The sequence below is a fragment of the Neoarius graeffei genome, chromosome 14, assembly GCF_027579695.1.
Source record: "Neoarius graeffei isolate fNeoGra1 chromosome 14, fNeoGra1.pri, whole genome shotgun sequence".
Taxonomy (NCBI): Eukaryota; Metazoa; Chordata; class Actinopteri; order Siluriformes; family Ariidae; genus Neoarius; species Neoarius graeffei.
In genome coordinates, this window is record NC_083582.1 from 60,505,888 (window position 1) to 60,518,492 (window position 12,605).

Sequence of the window (12,605 nt, forward strand, 5' to 3'; positions counted from 1 at the left end):
TTCACCTGGTGGGATCGAATCCAGTCATGGTTTAAAGAATGAATAGTTTTGAAGTTGATTTGTAGTCCATATTAATTGTCATGAACTTGATTTGGTGTCTATATATTTAATCACATTTTTCTGAGGTCTCAGATAAGAACATTTATAATGTTAATGAAAACCATGCTAACTGCAAACCCTCCTGGTTTGCTACACTTCATCATCATCTGTCATCCGGCAAGTCAGTGACTTGATAAGATATCCTATTCCAGACCCGCCGGTCAAGCATAGCTGCTCTGAGTTGATCTTCCTTCAACCCCATCTCTCGCTCGAGGACCGTTTTCAGAGTGGTACGTGGTCGACCGACTTTGCACTTCGCCTCAGGCTCCCACAAGAGAATTTGTGCAGCAGGTTGATCGTGACGAAACACATGGCCGCACAATGCCAGACGGCGTTTGGCGATTATGGTTGAGAGGCGTGGTAGGGAACCGTACAGACGGTTGTTTGTCCAATGGTCCTGCCAGCTGATGTTGAACACTCTGCGGAGCATGCGGGTGTATGTGCCATCCAAGGATTGCTCTTGTGCTCTCATTAGAGACCAAGACTCGGATCCGTAGAGAAGAATGGATTTGACTGAGGCCTTGAACACTCTGACCTTTGTGTCTGTAGACAGCAGGGCAGCCCACACCTTGATTAGAGAATTTAGGGTGCCCCAGGCTTTGGCCTTTCTGGAGTTGATGTCATGAGCAGTGTTCATCCAACTGCCAAGGTATTTGAAGTCGTCCACCTTCTCGATAGTAGAGTTGTCAAGCGCGTGGAGAGATTGGTCCGTAGAGGAATTTATATGCATCCATTTGGTTTTGCATGCGTTCAACTGAAGGCCAACTGATTTAGCAGCCAGTTCTACTCGGTGGAGAAGATCCTCGCCCGAATTCACAGAGTCCTCGATAAGAGCAATGTCATCAGCGAAGTCGAGATCAGATAGATGGACAGCAGGGTGGCGAGAACTTCTCCGACGTTTAAGAGTGAGCCCATCATCCATGCGAAGGGCTAAATGCAAGGCGTAATCAAGAACAATGATGAAGAGCAGAGGAGCTAGGGGGTCTCCTTGAAGGACTCCCGAGTTGATAGAAAACTCCTCAGTTACACCGTCAGGAGTTATAACCACGGCAGTGTTATCGATATACATTGTCCTGATTGCCTCGACCATGCTAGGGGGGATGCCATATGCTTGTAGAATGGAAAACATTGTGTCACGTCTGATGTAATCAAAAGCCTTCTTACAGTCCAAAAAGACTATCACACCTTCTTTATGGTGGTTCATGAGCTCTTCAATAATGCGCCGGAGGGCTAAGATGTGAGCGCTAGTAGAACGCAGTTGACGGAAGCCATTTTGGTTTGGGCGCAAGAAGTTATCCATTACCGGCCTCAACCTATTGAGTAACAGTCTGTTGCTACACTTGCTACATGCAATTATCTAAATTTTTTCACTATTAAAGAGTCTGTTCTTTTCATACCTAGCGACAATAATGGCACTTTCTTGGGAGGTAGGATGAAATTGGGGTGCCCAAAGGAAACTCATGTGCACACAGAGAGAACATGCAAAACTCCACACATTCATAGGAATATTTTATTTTTATGAACACCTACAGTGAAAGATATACAAGATAGTGAAAAATATATTTACCAAAAATTGCAGTTTTAGCAACTGTGGTACAAATCTGTGGTACAAATACAATAAAATGAATGCTATTAAAAACTACAGCAGTACTGTAGTAATACCAGAATTGTACAGGATCCATTTTACATGCTTTTGGACTTCAGTAGTATTGCAGTGATACTCCAAGTGTACTGAATCAGTTTTTCTGCCCTTATAGTGCAGTACTCCTGCAGTTCTGTGTCTATTTTACTGCCCATGTAGTGAGCAGCTAAGTGGTAACTAAAATCTTTTAAATGCCATAGGTACAATTGTAGCTAAAAATATTAACTACTATTATATCCTGTTGCATTGGCATAAGTTAATTGTACAACTGTAGATAGAAATGTAATATTCAATTCCATCTGTGGCTGGAAGTCAAGAAAGAAAAAATGGCCACATTTTGGAGAAAGTATGTGTTTGCCCCATCTTCCCTGGTTTGTAGCTGTTATATGATGGGGAAGAGTTAACTAGTGGGTGGGAATTGGCAAGACTTAATTGGGGTGATAAAATGGGGGTAGGAAAGAAGGAGATATTAAATCTAACAGGACAAAATAGAATATTTCCAGTCCCTAAAAGCTTATAGCCTCAGTCTTGATTTGACTATCAAAGTCTTGATCTTCTTGACTCTATTTGTCCAGTTCTGTGCTTGACTCAGTCTCACCAGTAGTGGTCTTGACTTAAAACCCAGTGACTAAATCACAGTTCTTTCCTCTGTAGCCAAGTTCAGGACATAAATTAACTGTGTGTGGGTGAGCAAGAGGAGCAATCAGAAAACAGTGGACCAATTTCAGCAGATGAGGCTTCACAGGAAATCAGGCCAGTATGAGGATTGAAAGTCACATGAATTATGGAGCAGGGGCACCTGTGTGTCTGACTCTAGAAGCATTCACAATGGAGAGATATTTTACATTATATATCAGGAGCAGAATTTTTTTTATGACTCATTTTTCTTCCTTCCATTGGAACAGTGTGTGAATTGTAATAAGAATACAGTGTTAAGATTTCCATAAGAATTCAGGGGGAAAAGGAGATAGTGTTTGGGTTGTATACTTTCTTCTTTACATGACACTTTGTGCATTTTGCCCTTCTCTACTCTATCAGCTATATACAGCTTTTGCATTTTGGGAGTGATGTGTTTTACTTGGCCGTTAATCTTCTTTATTTAAAACCCCAATCCAGAAGTATTGGGTTTTTTTTTTTTGCTCCTGGGCTCCCCCTACAGTTGCTGAGTGTAATTCACATTTATTCCACTGTCGTAAATACAAGTTGCACTTTGAGCTCCCCTCATGGACAGCTGTGCATGCACATGTTTACAAGCTGAAGGATCCAGAATGGCAGAAGTTCAAGAACTCTGTTGACTGACAAGGCAGATTAATATGTGACATAGGAGATGAACACTAACATAAAAAGAATAACAAAAGTTTAGTTTTACTGAAATACTGTCTTTAAGTTTTCTGACCATATACATTGTTTGCTAAGTGTTTGAATGTGGAGTATGTATGTAATCAACACGATATAGACACATATTGCACATAATATAGACTAGCTGAGATAGATTTGTAAAGTTGTAAACTTTCAAGGCTTATTTGGCATGAAATTGACAAAGACTGAAGAAACCTTTTAGCATGAGATTATTATTATTTATTTTTTGTATGCTAGCCTGAGAAGGCGCTGAGGTTGGATGACTTTTGTCATCTGGAAAATCTACACATCTTCCTGAGAAAGGGATGATGTCGATAAGGTTACAGTCTACATTCCAATCTTTCATAAATAACACTGGCAGGGAATGAACATAGATCATTACTTTTTTCTTGAAGTAAACATGCCTGCTCAGATATTATATATATTTAGTATAAATACACAGGTGATAATAGAAAACTTCATGTGCTGTTTGGTTGAGAAATTCAGACTATTTCTCAATAATCACCTTGAGCGACTCAGCAAAATGGCAGCCAATCACTTTGTCACCATAAGTGAGTAAGAATTACAAATTATGAAAGAAAATGCTGTTCTCCAAAGCACTGAAAATGCTATGAAGTTTGATCGAAAACTATTCAAAATTAAGGTTGAATTGTGATTTATCTATTTGAAAATAGAGTATTTTGTGTGAGTCATCATAGATAAGTAACACAAGTATGTGTGTGCCTTTATTACATTACTATTGTATGAATTATAAAATGAAAGAAGTATCCTTCAAGATTTTACATCGAATTTGCACTGTTAAAAAGTATTACAAAGATATATGCAAAACATTCAGAATAGAAAAAAATGGTACTAGTAGACAGATGAATGTATTTGATGTGATGATATATTTTGCACCCTGCATGGTTCAGTTTATGGCTGAATTCAAGGACTATGGCAACTTTATTGATGATGTGATGAACAAAAAGCCACAGACACTCAATATTTTAAAGGAATGCAACTTATTTGAGACATAGCAGTTAGCGCTGTTGCCTCACAGCAAAAAGGTCCTGGGTTCGAGCCCAGTGGCTGATGGGGACCTTTCTGTGTGGAGTTTGCATGTTCTCCCCGTGTCTGCATGGGTTTCCTCTGGGTGCTCCGGTTTCCTCCACAGTCCAAAAACTGGTTAGGCTAATTGGTGAATCTAAATTGACTGTAGGTGTGAATGTGAGTGTGAATGGTTGTTTGTCTCTATGTGTCAGCCCTGTGATGACCTGGTGACGCCTCTCGCCCATAGTCAGCTGGGATAGGCTCCAACTTGCCTATGACCCTGCACAGGATAAGTGGTTACGGATGATGGATGGATCAGAGGCTTATTTGATCTCTAAAAGAACTCAAAGAATTGACTTTGAGTCTTCTGTCATGTATAAAATTGCTCTTTCTTGTGTTGATGTTTTTGTGTGAAAATTGCTACTGTACCTCTTTTTTTAATAAAAGAAGTTTTGGGGGAAAAACATTCACACAAACAGTGATATGTACGTACAATAGTAGATTTGTAGGCTTAACATGTAATGCTTATCTGGCTCCTTTTTGTCATCAGCAGTCTGTCTTCTGCTGGAAGGAAGGGGCTAAGGTTGGAGGGGGTCAGAGGATACTCCTAAACTGATTTTCTTGAAGTATTTGATCTACAGGAATTGCATTGATGAATTGTACTGATGTCCATTTGCTTTTGAAAGCTTGTGTGCAATGCATTCAACTTTTCTTTTGGTTTGAGTCAGTATTACTATACTAGACAGTGATGGATTATGTCAGTATGCTTTGGGTGATTGCAGAGTAGAACTGTATCAGCAGCTGCTTCTTTAATTCATACATCCATAATCCATATGATCAATTCCTTAATTTTGGATTGTGGGTGGTAGAAATGGGCAACTGGACTTGCTTGAAAATTCTTGAAAATGTTTCACCTCTCGTCCAAAAGGCTTCCTCAGTTCTGTCTGACTAATAGGGAGTATCAGATATTTATCTTCTCCTGGATCAGAATCAGAATTCTGATGACCAGCTCATCTAAGGTGGCAGACCTCAAACTAGATTCAGATGAAACCATGGTTTCCTACGATGTCACTTCTCTGTTCACCTGCATTCCCACCACAGAAGTAGTCGGATCTGTAAGAAAACGACTCCTTCAGGATAGCTCCTTACTGGATAGAACGAAACTCACCACGGATCAGATTTGCACCCTGCTTGACCTCTGCCTGACTACCACTTATTTCCAGTTGAATGAAAGTTTCTACAGACAGAAGCATGGATGCGCCATGGGATCACCAGTGTCCCCTATTGTGGCCAATTTATACATGGAGGAAGTGGAACATATAGCTTTGACCACTTTTGCAGGAGTTGCTCCCAGCCATTGGTTTAGATATGTGGATGATACCTGGGTTAAAATCAAAATCCATGAGGTGGAAGCTTTCTCGAAACACATCAAGGCAGTGGATAGCAACATCAACTTCACTCGGGAGGATGTCAGTGGGAATAATCTAGCCTTCTTGGATTGTGATGTACACATTAGACAAGACAGAAGCCTTAGTATCGAGGTCTACCAGAAACCCACACACACAGACCAGTACCTACTTTTCGACTCTCACCACCCACTGGAACATAAATTGGGGGTCATTAGGACCTTGCAACACAGGGCTCAGAACATTCCTACAACATTAGAGGGAAAAGAGAAGGAGCAGAATCATATCAAGAAAGCACTTCAGAATTGCGGTTATCCCAACTGGGCTTTCCTAAAGAGCATAAAAAGGAACAGAACTGACAAGGATGATAACAGGAACAAACGCAAGAACATTGTCATTCCCTACATTTCTGGTCTATCTGAGAAACTCAGGAGGATCTTCTACAAACACAACATTCCGGTACATTTCAGACCCAGTAACACCCTGAAGCAGAAACTGGTCCACCCTAAGGACAGAATACCTAGACACAAACAGGACAACGTAGTGTATGCAATTCAGTGCAGTGATGATTGCACGGATTCGTATATTGGGGAGACGAAACAATCGCTTGGCCCAACACAGGAGAGCCAGCTCCTCAGGCCAGGACTCTGCTGTCTGCATTCATCTTAACAACAAAGGACACTCATTTCAGGATTGTAACGTACGCATTTTAGCCTGTTAGGGTTTTGCTGGGATTCAAACCTGGTTCACTGGTGTGATAATCCAGCAAACCCCCACTAGGCCACCAGGGGGATGACTCAAATGCAGAGGCATGAGGCAGAAGTAGAAAAAGTATCAAAAGGTTTATTTACAATATTTACATGCAAAAAATCCAAAAAGTATAATCCAAAACGCTCAGAAGATATAAGGGAAAAAATAAAAAATCCAAAAGTTCAAAGTCAATACAAAAGCCAATAACCAGAAAAGAAGGGGTTAAAATCCAAATGCTCAGAAGATCCAAAAAGTAAAAAACAAAATCCACAAAGTCCAAAAGAAAGCAAAAATACAAAGAACACAAGGACATAGACGAGGAAATCAGAACAGAGGTAACTGGAGCTAAACATAACAGCACAAAGACTCCGTGACAAGAGAACTGAACTCAGGGGTATAAATACACAAACTAAAATAGGACACAGGTGACACTAATGAGGACTAGGCGGGGCACAAGACACATGGAAAACAACAAACATAAAACACAGAAACAGTGGTGGCCTCTAGAGGCCAAAACAAACATGACAAGAAAAGGAAATAACAGTGGCCTCTAGAGGCCAAAACAGTCCCAGTCCTAACAGGACCCCCCCCCCAGGAGCGTCTCCTGACGTTCCCAGGGTGATCCGGATGGGCCGAATGGAAGTCCCGACACAGTTCTTTATCTAAGACGTCCCGAGTGGGAACCCAGCAGCACTCCTCAGTACCATAGCCCTCCCAGTCCACTAGATATTGAAGCCCGCCGCGGACCCGGTGGGAGTCAAGCAGGCGATGCACAGTGAACACAGTCTGACCCTGGAAGATGCGGGGGGTGGGGGGTTCCTAGGGGCAGGGGCATACGTGGACGTCAGTATGGGCCGCAACAGGGAAACATGGAATGTGGGGTTGATCCTCAGAGTCCGGGGCAACTGGAGCCGGTAGGCGACAGGGTTCACCCTGCCACCACCTTGAAGGGGCCAATGTAGCGAGGAGCAAGCTTGCGGTTCTCCACCCGCAGCGGAAGGTCCTTAGTGGACAGCCAAACCCGCTGCCCAGGGCGGAAAGCATGGGCAGGTCTTCTATGGCGGTTGGCCTGAGTCTGGTTGGTTCTGGAGGTCTGGATGAGGGTCTTCCTGACCTTGCTCCAGGTCTTGCGACACCGTCTCATATATTGGTTGACTGAGGGCACCCCTGCGTCCTCCTCCTGATCTGGGAACAGAGGTGGCTGGAACCCGAATTGGCACTGGAATGGCGACAGCTTGGTGGCCGATGACTGCAGGGTGTTGTGGGCGTACTCTGCCCATGGCAGCCAGGTGCTCCACGATGTCGGGTTATCCATAGCCAGGCCTCACAGGGTGGTTTCCAGGTCCTGGTTGAGCCTCTCCGTCTGGCCATTGGACTGTGGGTGAAACCCAGAGGAGAGGCTGGCAATGGCTCCGATGACCTTGCAGAACCCGTGCCACACTCGGGAGGAGAACTGGGGCCCTCGGTCTGAGACGATGTCCTGTGGGAGACCAAAGACTCGGAAGACATGATTAAAAATGTGGCAGATCACAGAATCCAGGGACACATGTTGGCCTGGGGGCATTTTGAGTTATTGACAGATTCAGAAAGTACAGTTTCTAAGCTTTCCAATGATGCCTTCCATGTGGAGATCTGACAATATTTGAAGAATGTGTGGCCTTTTGAATGTGTATACTTCTTAAAACAGAAAAGGGAGAAAATTGCCCTCAAAGTTTTCCATCTCAGCTACTCTGGGTGTAGGGTGGGCACATAATGGTGCTCATTTGCATGACATTAAGGAAAGCCCTACCCCCTACGAGCTAGCATGATACTACTTTCATGTAAACAAAGATCACCACGTCAATTTTCCTTCCATGCAAAGTATGCCCAAAACAATTATGAAGTACAAAAATAAGTCCTAAAGTATACTTGTGGCAGCGGGGGCGTGGTCAAGCGCCGGTCTGTGACAGGAGGGCGGAGTCAGGGAAGGTAAGTGGCAGAATCACGTCACCTGAGAGCAATTAACCTGTTTGTGTGTCTTCCCAGTGACTGCGCCCTATATGAGGAGGGAGAGCGAGAGCAGAAGGAGCTCAACCCTGAACCAGACGCCGGTTGTGTGTGTCTGTGAATATTATTGTTAGACTGAAAAGTGTGGCAATAAAGCCAATTTATAAAACCTGATCTCTGTCCTGCCGTCCTCTGTGCTCCACCCACACGTAGGGTCTCTTACAGTGGTGCTGAAACCCGGGACAGTGGAGCACCAAACCAGCAGCCCCATGGAATCCTCCCCGTTCGCCGATCTGGTCCACGCCCTCGCCACGGCTCAGCAAAGCCAGCACCAGGCACTCGTCACGCTCCGAAAGGAGCAGGAGCAGCGCTTCGAAGCCCTGGTGCTGGACCAGCAGGAAGATCGCGAGGCGTTCCGGCATCTCCTCGCATCGGCGGGGTCCACCAGCGCTCCGGCCGTGGGCCCGTCTCCCCTCATTGTCACCAAGATGGGCCTGCAGGACGACCCCGAGGCGTTCATCACGTTGTTTGAACAGGTCGCCGATGCCTCGGGGTGGCCGATGGAGCAGCGCGCGGCGCGCCTCCTCCCCCTGCTCACGGGAGAGGCACAGCTGGCCACGCTACAGCTCCCTGCCGACCGCCGGCTGGCCTACGCGGACCTCCGCCGGGCCGTCCTCCAGCGCGTGGGGCGCACACCGGAGCAACAGCGCCAGCGCTTCCGCGCGCTGCGACTGGAGGAAGTCGGCCGGCCGTTCGCGTTCGGCCAGCAGCTCCGGGACGCCTGCTGGCGGTGGCTGAGGGCCAACGATCGCGACGCCGAGGGAATCGTCGACCAGGTGGTACTGGAACAGTTCATCGCCCGCTTACCAGCCGGAACCGCGGAGTGGGTCCAGTGCCACCGCCCGGCGTCGCTGGATCAGGCAGTCGAGCTGGCGGAGGATCATCTGGCGGCTGTCCCGGCGGCAGGACAGCAGATGGCATCTTCTCTTCTCTCCTCTTCTCTCTCTCTCTCTCTCTCCCCCTCCTCCTGTGTCCTGTCCTCGCCCCATTCCCCCTCCGCGGAGGTGGGGGCTGGCACCCCCTCAGCCGGCCCGCCGCACCCGCGGTGCCCTCCCGTTTCTCCCTTCTGTGTCTGTCTCTCCCCCACCTCAGGTGAGTGAGCCCCAGATCACCGGTGCAGAGGGAAAGCCCGGGCCGGTTTGCTGGCACTGCGGGGAGCCGGGCCACCTTCAACAGCAGTGCACGGCAATGGAAGTGGGCGCAGTGGTTCGGATCCCCGACGCGCCAGAGGCCGCCCTCGATCAGGCCGGAGCGTATCGCATACCGGTGAGTATCCAAGGGGCTACATATCAGGCGTTGGTGGATTCTGGTTGTAATCAGACCTCAATTCGCCAAAGCCTGGTTCAAAACGAGGCATTGGGGGGAGCACAAGGGGTGAAGGTGTTATGTGTGCACGGGGATGTTCACAGCTACCCTTTGGTGTCGGTCCACATTATTTTCAGAGGGGAAAAATTTATAGTAAAGGCGGCGGTTAATCCTCGCCTTACCCACTCTCTAATTTTGGGGACTGATTGGCCAGGATTTCGGGGTTTAATGACATGCCTAGTCGAGAGTGGGTCCTGCCATTTGACAGGGGGAGGTCCCGGTGTCGCTTTGGCGGGAGCAGCTGTCACAGAGCCGTCTACGTCATCTCCGCGTCAGAGTGAGGAGCCGCCGGCTCCTCCTCTCTCTATTGGGGAATCCCTCGCGGATTTCCCATTAGAGCAGTCGCGAGACGAGACTCTGCGGCATGCGTTTGACCAAGTGAGAGTAATCGATGGTCAAACGCTCCAGCCGAACGCCACCCCGTCCTTCCCCTACTTCGCGATTATGAAGGATAGATTATACCGAGTGACGCAGGACACTCAAACTAAAGAGCGTGTCACGCAGCTTTTAATTCCGAAGAGCCGCCGGGGATTGGTATTCCAGGCGTCTCACTTTAATCCCATGGCTGGACACTTGGGGCAGGATAAAACACTAGCCCGAATAATGGCCCGTTTCTATTGGCCGGGGATTCGCGGCGATGTCCGTAGGTGGTGTACGGCATGCCGCGAATGCCAGTTAGTAAACCCAGCGGCCATTCCAAAAGCGCCTTTGCGCCCTCTACCGTTAATCGAGACCCCGTTTGAGAGAATTGGGATGGATCTCGTCGGGCCATTAGATCGGTCAGCACGAGGGTACCGCTTTATATTAGTTCTGGTGGACTATGCAACGCGATACCCGGAAGCAGTGCCTCTGTGCAATATCTCAGCACGCAGTATTGCAGAGGCACTCTTCCGCGTCATCTCCCGAGTTGGAATCCCGAAAGAGATTCTGACTGATCAAGGCACTACGTTTATGTCACGAACACTGCGCGAACTGTATGGGTTATTGGGGATTAAGCCGATCCGCACCAGCGTGTATCACCCACAAACGGACGGTTTAGTGGAACGATTCAACCGCACCCTCAAAAATATTATTAAAAAATTCGTAAGTGAGGACGCACGTAACTGGGATAAGTGGCTCGAACCCTTGCTGTTCTCAGTGCGAGAGGTCCCCCAAGCCTCCACGGGGGTTAATCCCATTTGAATTATTATATGGGCGTAAGCCGCGCGGCATCCTGGACGTGCTGCGGGAAAATTGGGAGGAGGGACCTTCACAAAGTAAGAACGAAATTCAGTACGTTATGGACTTGCGCGCAAAACTCCACATGCTCACCCACCTAACTCAGGAGAATTTGCGGCAGGCCCAGGAACGGCAAGCCCGCCTGTACAACAAGGGTACGCACCTTAGAGAGTTCACTCCGGGAGATAAGGTACTCGTACTGTTGCCCACGTCGAGCTCCAAATTGATCGCCAAGTGGCAAGGACCCTTTGAGGTCACACGGCGAGTCGGGGACGTCGACTATGAGGTGAGGCGAACGGACGGGGTGGGGCGCTACAGATTTACCACCTCAACCTGCTTAAACTCTGGAACGAGGAGGTCCCCGTGGCATTGGTGTCGGTAGTTCCAGAGAAGGCGGAGCTGGGGCCGGAGGTTCAAAAAGGGACATTGGCATCACGTACCTCTCCGGTCCCCTGTGGAGACCACCTCTCCCCGACCCAACTCACGGAGGTCGCCCAGTTGCAGACCGAGTTTTCGGATGTGTTCTCGCCCCTGCCCGGTCGCACTAACCTCATAGAGCACCACATAGAGACGCCCCCGGGGGTGGTAGTGCGTAGCCGCCCTTACAGGCTACCCGAACACAAAAAAAAGGTGGTTCGGGAAGAACTTCAGACCATGCTCGAAATGGGCATCGTCGAGGAGTCCTACAGTGACTGGAGCAGCCCGGTGGTCTTGGTACCCAAGGCCGACGGGTCGGTCCGGTTCTGTGTGGACTATAGAAAAGTCAACGCGGTGTCTAAATTCGACGCGTACCCAATGCCTCGTATTGATGAGTTGCTCGATCGACTCGGCACTGCTCGCTTTTATTCGACACTGGATTTGACGAAGGGATATTGGCAGATCCCCTTGACTCCACTATCCCTAGAAAAAACGGCCTTTTCCACACCGTTTGGTTTACACCAATTCGTCACCCTTCCATTTGGGCTGTTTGGGGCCCCCGCAATGTTTCAGCGGCTGATGGACAGAGTCCTCCGCCCTCACGCCACATATGCGGCAGCATATTTAGATGACATAATCATCTATAGCAATGACTGGCAGCGGCACCTCGAACATCTGAGGGCCGTCCTTAGGTCGCTGAGGCGAGCGGGGCTCACAGCCAACCCAAAGAAGTGTGCGATTGGGCGGGTGGAAGTACGGTATCTGGGCTTCCACTTGGGCAACGGGCAGGTGCGTCCCCAAATTAATAAGACGGCAGCAATTGCGGCCTGCCCGAGGCCCAAGACCAAAAAGGGGGTGAGACAGTTCCTGGGGCTGGCTGGCTATTATCGCAGGTTTATACCTAATTATTCAGACGTCACCAGCCCGCTGACTGATCTCACTAAAAAGGGGGCACCAGATCCGGTCCAGTGGATGGAGCAGTGCCAGCGGGCTTTCTCAGAGGTAAAGGCTGCACTGTGTGGGGGGCCACTTCTACACTCCCCTGACTTTTCTCTCCCTTTTATGTTGCAGACCGATGCGTCGGACAGAGGGCTGGGGGCGGTGATGTCCCAGGAGGTGGAGGGGGAGGACCGCCCTGTCCTATATATCAGCAGGAAGCTGTCGGTGCGTGAGGGGCGCTACAGCACCATAGAGAAAGAGTGTCTGGCCATCAAGTGGGCGGTTCTTGCCCTCCGGTACTACCTGCTGGGACGCCCTTTCACCCTCTGTTCGGA